The sequence below is a fragment of the Castor canadensis genome, chromosome 14, assembly GCF_047511655.1.
Source record: "Castor canadensis chromosome 14, mCasCan1.hap1v2, whole genome shotgun sequence".
Taxonomy (NCBI): Eukaryota; Metazoa; Chordata; class Mammalia; order Rodentia; family Castoridae; genus Castor; species Castor canadensis.
Genome location: NC_133399.1, coordinates 10041800 through 10049914, shown reverse-complemented (window position 1 = coordinate 10049914; position 8115 = coordinate 10041800).

Here is an 8115-nt window from a genome sequence, read left to right as displayed (position 1 = left end):
TTTAAATAATTCACATATTGATATAATTGATAGATTAATAAATAGCACATTGTAGCTGTTTATTTTATTTCAGGTACTGACTTTTGAGCTGAGGCCTTCATGCTTGCTAAGCAGGTGTATACCATTTGAACCATGCTTCCAACCGTTCTAATGTTTTTTATTGAAATAACTGGTGCCTGAAATTTACTGTGAGAAACTGGTAGGGCTTTTGGAGGTGAAACTCTCAAATGTATGATGTCGTCTAAACCTGAATCTCTTCTAGAATTTACCTCTCAAACTACTGGACACTTAACCTTCAGCAGTTCATCAGCTGCAGTTCAAGTTTTCCTTTCCTTTTCTTGTTTACAAATTTGTGTTCCAGGAAGCTATGATTCCCTGGGTTGATCTCTTTATCTTGCCAGTCTGGGGACAGTTGCTTGCCTGATGAACTTAGTTGTTCAGAGCTTTTGTTTAAGTACCCCATGTATTTCTGCATTGTCATTTTATATAATTCAGCATTTTATAGGATTCCCTTGTCTCAACTCCTACATGGTTGAAACTATTCCCAAGTGGTAGCACTGTTCATTTACAACTACTCAAAGTTAAAGTTAAGATGCCACTGTGCTGTATCTGCAGCAGGGCAGACCATAGAATGTTCTGAAGTCTTCTTCTAATCCCCTGCCCTCATTCAAAATCAGTACTGCTTTTGTGCATGGTGTTGTATCCTGAGGAAGTTGTGTTTTGGCCATTTCTCAATGTAGTTCCATTCATATAGCTTACTCTGTAAGATTATACTTTTTGTGTGTGCAGTTTAGATTTAGGGCTTCCAGATTGCATGACATGGTAGAGCCACATCTCCAGTGCATTTTGCTCTGGTTATATTGGAGATGGGGTCTGGCAAACAATTTGCTGGGGCTTGCTTCAAACCTCTGCTCTCTAGAGCTCAGCCTCCCAAGTAGTTAGTAGTACAGGGATGAGCCGCTGGTGCCTGGCTAACTAATACTTTTACATTGCATGTATTGCAGGTATTTTCATTCTCCCTTGTTGATTGCCTTATAGCTCCAGTAATTTTAATACATTTCATTTCTCCATCCACTTCTTATCCTTAATTTTTTCCTACAGAAGAAATTTTTCTTACATCCAAAATTGATTTGAGAGTGTCTTCGCAAAATGTTTTAAATTTTATCTTTCCCATCCCAACTTATAATTTTCTAAGGATCAGGAAACAGATGACAATACAATGCATGTGCCCTTGTAAGAACTACTTCATCCCTGCCTTGTCTGTTTTTGAAATTCATGGGGCTGGTGGCTCATGCATGTAATCTCTAGCAGTAGGTGTGTCTACCTACCAAGCTTGAGGAAGTGAATTCAAACCCAGTGCCATCAGAAAAAATTCCCCACCTCCCAACACATTCTACAAGCTAATAATGAACAATACAGAATATGTGGCTGAGAAGGCAAATCTGCTCATACTAGGGAAGGATGCATCACTGAAAATAGCTTTAAGAATGGAAATTTGTGTTGGCCTGGCTTTCAGGACATCTCAGAAGTTGCACATCAACTTTCCAAAGGCTCCACCTCTCTTTCCAGTGACAGAGAGTTGAGTATGGTGGTGTGAAAGAGAACAAGAGAAAGGACATGATAAACTTGAATCATTAAGCAAGCCTGGACAGTCATGAGTAATTAAGCTAAAATTTTACCTGTGAGAACTTTTTTGGATGGAACTAGGATTTAAACTGAGGACCTCAGGCTTTTTAGGCAGGCACTCTACTCTCTACCACTTGAGCAATTCTGCCAGCCATTTTTGTAATGGAATTTTTGAGATTATGTCACTTGAATTATTTGCCTGGGCTGGCTTGGAACTGCTATTCTCATCACTGCCACTTGAGTAGCTAGGATCCTGGAGTGAGTCACCAGCGCCTGGCATCTGTGAGCATTCTGTGGTTGTCTTTTCCTGTTAAAACTGGGACAGCAAAGTATTTGTTTACATAAAAAAGGTTCTCATCTTGGGTGTGTTCTTACATGTAGACTTTGTAACATCCCTGCTAGTGAGGATTTCTCACTGCAGTATGCGATTTTATGTTCAATTCAACAGGGATAATTAGAGGCTTTCCTGAAATGTACATGGTAACTACTTCCCTTTCCTAACCATTGTCATATCTGCTACAAAGCTCATGTGATAATGGGGACTTCCCACATTCTGTACTTAGGAATCGTCTCCTGTATGGGTCCACCCATGCCATTCCCCTTAAGGGAACCAGAACAAGTTAAGGATCTTCCACATTGTTTGTATCTATATTTTCTCACCAGTCTGCATTCATTCATGTCTTCAAAGGTTATTGAACCAAATAAAGGTTTGCCATATTGCTTGCATACAAAGAGCCTCTCTCCACTGTGACATTGTTTCTGTATTCAAATGTCAATTAAAGAAATGAAGGTTTTCCCACATTGCTTACAGAGATAGGATTTATGAACCTATGTTCGCATTTCAAATTTAAGTGAAAGACAAGTCGGCTTTTCCCCAGTGCTTACATACATGTCTCTCCAGTGTTGATTCTTTCATGTATTTCAGTGTAACTAGAAGTACTAAAGGCTTTCCCACACTGTTTACATTTCTATTGTTTTTCTCTAGCAGTAGTCCTTTTGTGTATTTGATGGGAAGTGTGACACCCTAAGGCATCATCACTATTATCATAGAGTCTGTACAGTGAGAGTCATGGCATGATTTGAAGTCAATTGAGACCTGGAGGATTGCTCACGTTTCTTATGTTCATACAGGTTCTCTGCATATTCTGGACATTCATCTCACTTGTGTCCTGTAAGGTTTCTCTGAAGTACAGTCACTAATGAGTTTATAGGTAACATCCTGGACAGATTACACTCATTGCTCCCCTTACCCAGGCTTCCTCCTCTTGGGTAAAGTTAGCCCCACTTTGGGTATAATTGCATTTAGCTGAATCAGTCCATACTTTCCAGACCAGGCACCTGCTTCTTAGCATGGGTCTTATCATCTTCTGCTGTCCTTTGAAATCACTACTTTTTTGAAGTTTTTGGTTTTGGAGGAATGGTTCAGGTGGTAAAGTCTCTGCCTTGGGAAAAATGAGCTACCATAAATTAACTGGGTGATAATTTCATCGAAAGGAATGAATTACATATTCCTCCTGCTGCTAGCCATGCTTGTATTCCTTGAGTCACACCTCCAGGACCAAGTTGAATTACTCATCCCTTCTTTTTTGTTTATTGTTAACATATATCATCTATACATATTTCCTGGATTTCCACTTGAGTTTTAACATGTGTTTACTAGTGTACATTACTGTACAAGGAGGTTTCACTGTACCATTACCATACAATCCCATAATATACTTTCATCCCCGCCTATTACATTTTCTTCTCCTCCCACTCCTTCCTCCCTGCCTTTTAGATCAATGGGCTTCATTGTGTTGATTGCATGGATGCATATAATGTACCCCTTCATACGCATCCTCTGATGATAATGTCTTTTCTATCCCTTTCCCATGGATTCCACCTCAAAAAGTCCCCCTTGCACATTCTTGTAAAAGTTTTTGATTATGCATAGTATATAAAGCATGTCTTTCTGAGACTTGTTCATTTGCTTAACATGAAGATCTCTAACTCCATCCATTTTCCTGCAAATTACATAATTCCATTTTTCTCTAGGGACATATATAAACTCTGAGACTTAGTAGGGTTGAGCTTTTCCTGGGAAATAGTCACAACTGAGGTTAAGGGATGGGTAACAAAAAAATACAGTTCCAAAGGGAGAAGATGCCCAAGAGAACAGATACATCATCCACCATTCCACTGGATAGCCCTCTGAGTATAATTTAAATGTTTTTTTCTGTTGAGAGTGCACTCTAATTGTGTGTATGCAAATTTGTTTAAAGCACTGGGCAAAATTTAATTTGCTCCTGGAATTCCAGCTCATCTTATACATGCTTAAGTTAACATTTTTGCTTGACATACTTAATTTATAGAACTTTTGGGTATGTAAGCATCTTCAAACTGGTTATTAAACTGCTCTTATAAGGTTAATGTGATATTCAAGGTAACAAAAAACCGGGGTGTTTGAAGATCTCTGTTACAAACTACTTAAGCTTTTTACATTTAAATATGTAAACATCTTGGGGATGGTTCTTATTATAAAGTAAATGTAAAAAAATTAATTACTCTGTTCTACTGCTACTTTTAAGAAAGCAGGTTTTCAAACTTATTTCAATTAGGTCTCACTAGGATGGAGGCATTCAGGGGTTAACACTCTGGCTTAGACCAGGGGAAAAGAATAAAAAGAGGGAGGCTACAGTCTGCAACAGAAATCTTAAAAGTTGGGTAGTTAAAAATGACCTTAACATGTTACATTCTGCCATAAATAAAATCTGGGATTTCATTCTCTCTTATAATACATGGGTCTATTAACAAATGGGCTTTCTATAACTTGCTTTTCTGCAAAAAATAATTTTAAGGTTGTTTTGTTTATGGTTTTTTCCATGCAAATGTAAGGTTCTAATTTAAAAGGTTTTATGAGTTAATTTCAATAACATACATATATATAACATAAAGATATGGTTTTTAAGGATAAAGAATACTTTTAAATAAAAAGAAAAGATAAAGACAAACTCCCTCAGGGGATACAAAATAAGTTGTCATAAAGGTACCTAGTAAGTTGTCATAAAAGGATAGATTATAAATGCTTATGCAAGTGATTGACTTGACTAAAATCCAGTTACATTACAGGTTTTGTAAGGTCAAAACTTAATGTACTGATGTTAAACTAAAACTTAACTCTCTAAGCTCATACATAACAAGACTATCTTAAAAATATTATTCTTAATACCATTTACAAAAACTGTCTTACAAATGGTTTTTGTTTTGTCAAGAGAACTGTCAGGAATTTTTGGTGCTACAGGTTAATCCACAAATTTGTCAAGGGAAAGTTTATTAAAACACAGAGAGGCAAGAGGCAGCTGAGCACAGGGAGTACTGCTGCACTGATATGAAAGTTGAGACAGACTTACTTATGTAAAGCAAAGTAAAAACAAACAAAAAAAATCCAACGTGCACCCTCCAGATAGGATAAAAACTAAAAAGTCAAAAAGGAGCACTACACGAAAAGTCAAGACATCCAGTTTTTGTTGGAGTCAAAAGAGTAGAGATGTTAGTCCCACTCCTTCATCCTGTACTGATGTTTGAGCCGCCTCTCTGCCTCTTCCATACCTCTTATTTTCTAAGTTTATATAAAATTTTCTAGATGACCTCATGGCTAAACAACTGTTGTCTTGGGTGATTCTAATAGTTGGTACTAAATATGTGTCTGTGACTGGTATTTGGGTTTACTAAAACTGTTTTTCCCCCCTAAAACTGATAAAAAGAAAAAATCTATGGTTTTACTTCAAGAACAACTAAACTAATATGTATCTATAACCTCTATAGAACTATGATGCTCTTGCAGGTTCCTTATGCTAAGTACATTTATGTTTTTCAAGTATATCAAGTCTTCTAAAATACAAAATTTAGATAAACATGGTAACAAAAGGTTAGTGGCACTGATATACTATTCTGTTAGTTAGTTCTAAATAGTCCATTAAAATTTTAACCACGGCTCTTTTAAGTTTTTGTCATTACAGTTCTTATCTTTCTGGGCCATTTACAATCAAGTCCATAAAAAATGATTCTAGTAAGTGCTTATGTGTCAACCAGGTTAACTTTTTAGACATCTTTTGTTGGGTTTTGTTTTATATTGTCCTTGTCTAAGAGTCCATTGCCTAAGGGCCACTCATTCTAAGCCTCTTTGTTGCTTAAATTTGGCCAAAAGGATCTAGTTGGCATTGACTCCCACCTGATCTGCTCATTATATCTCCCCCTGCCCCCGCCATGTGGGACCAAAACCAACCAATCAACCAAAATCCAGGAAAGAACAAATCCTCACAATGAAAAAAGAAAATGACCAATCAATAAAGATCTTCAGTCTATGGCCATAGCACCCTGAACATGACCAATCTCATCTGGTCTCAGAAGCTAAGCAGGGTTGGGCCTGATTAGTACTTGGATGGGAGACAAATCTTCAAGAGACTGCTCAGAGACAAACAGTTTGGAGACAAGGGGGGAATGCCATCAAAGTTCAAATGGAGTCACTCATGCCAGATATCTAAAAATAACGAAGGCCAGGAGGATTGAGGAAGTGGTTCTTATACATGTGTGCCTATCTGGCATTAAAGCCAGATACAAACTCATATTTTTTAGACACAGTCTTCTACTTAAATAGAGACAAAATAACTATTTTTACTGGCTCTAACCATGTCCTTTAATACATAAAGATTGTGGTTTTAACTTTTTTTTTAAACAATGCATTTTCTTGTAATATACTGATAATATATTGTTGCCATGGTAATTCTATATAGTTAAAAAAAAAAGAGATACTGTCAGCATAAAAAAATAAAATGTCCAGCCATTAATACCCCATTAGAGGGGCCCTTCTGTTGTTGTCTTGTCTGTTCCCACTGCAGTTAAAGTGGCAGAGATTGCTCCTTGGATCCACCAGTCGAGTCGAGCCAGCTTCTCTCAAATGGAAATGCATCCCTGATCTGGCTTCATGGTGTAAGACCACCCTCCAGAACCTAAGCACCCTCCCTCGGCAGGTCTCCACTTCCTAGGAAACAGTAGGGGACTAAGAACAGTGGGACGATAGCCCTGCTCTAGTCACCCCTGGAAGCTGACTAGTCTACACACAGTTGAAGCTTAGGAGTCAACTCTCCAAAGGGACAAACGGACTGTTTTTACACCAGTTATTTCACTATAATGCATTGTGACTCCTTGTATATGTTGTTGTAGTTCTCACCCTAGTCTTTGCCATAGGTTTGGCAGAAACCGCCCCCGCTGATTGGATTTACTAACTCTCTTCTATCTCTTTTGGACAGGACACATACTGTTTATCGTTACTGATATGGTATCCCTTCATGGTCCCAGATCCCTCATCCTGTGACCTATGTATGCATACTACTTGGGCAGGAAGTGTTGTCACTAGGACTATGCTTTTCCATACTTACTATTCCTGTGCAGGCTCTGTGATCAGGTCATACAGTCACAACCATACCACCTATCTAGTGTGCCCCTAGTCTTTTAATGAAACTACTTTCCCAAAGCACAGGAAAGGCATCTGGCTCCTAAAGACTTCCATCATCAGAATTACACTGCCTAAGATACCCAATGATGGAGAGCTCCTAACCACACAGAACCCCAGCCCCACCCACTGGCCAGCTTCCCTAATTTCAGGAAAGCTTGAGACAATCTTACCACAAACATAGATTGGCAAGCACCCAGGGGGCTACAATGGATCTGTGAGAAGCAAGCTTATACACAGCTACCTAGTAGCTGGTTTGGATCTTGTGTGCTAGGCTCAATCAGACCATCTTTTTTCCTGCTTCCCCTCAGACAAGGTAAAAAACTGGGAGTCCCCATATATAAAGAAAAATTAAATAGGCAAAATGGGGTGCCTTATAAATTGGCAATTGGAAAGATGAATGGCCTCCTGAGCAAATCATCCAATACTATGGCCCTGCCACTTGGGCAAAAGACAGGTCCTGGGGCTATTGCACCTCTATATATACTCAACTACATCATCAGGCTACAGACTGTTGTTAAAATTATAACTAATAAAACTACAAGAGCCCTCAATTTGCTGGCAAAACAGCTACACATGTAATGATGCTATAAAAATACAAACCAGTAAATCAAGATGTTCTTTGACCCTAGTCGGGTCCAAGCATAAAAGGGGGAAATGATATAGCAGAGAAGAAGACCAGAAAAGAAACAGATACTCTGTATTCTGACAAGACAGGGGGAAGGATGACAAAGCAGAGAGATAAAGAATTGAAACATGAAGGTCACATAAAATTGGGGAAATAAAATAGTCAATGAAGTCACATGCAGCCACAAGTGGGTTGAGCTTTGTATTTTGCTTCTGTAACCTGTTTGCAAAGGTATGTAAGGTGAGACCTCTTTGTTCTCAGGCTCAGACTTTGGACACAAGTCTGCTGGGTCTGTGATGGCACAATAAAACGTTGCTTCCTGCTAAACTGGATCGATGTCCCGTATCTTAGCTTGTAATTTCCCACAACA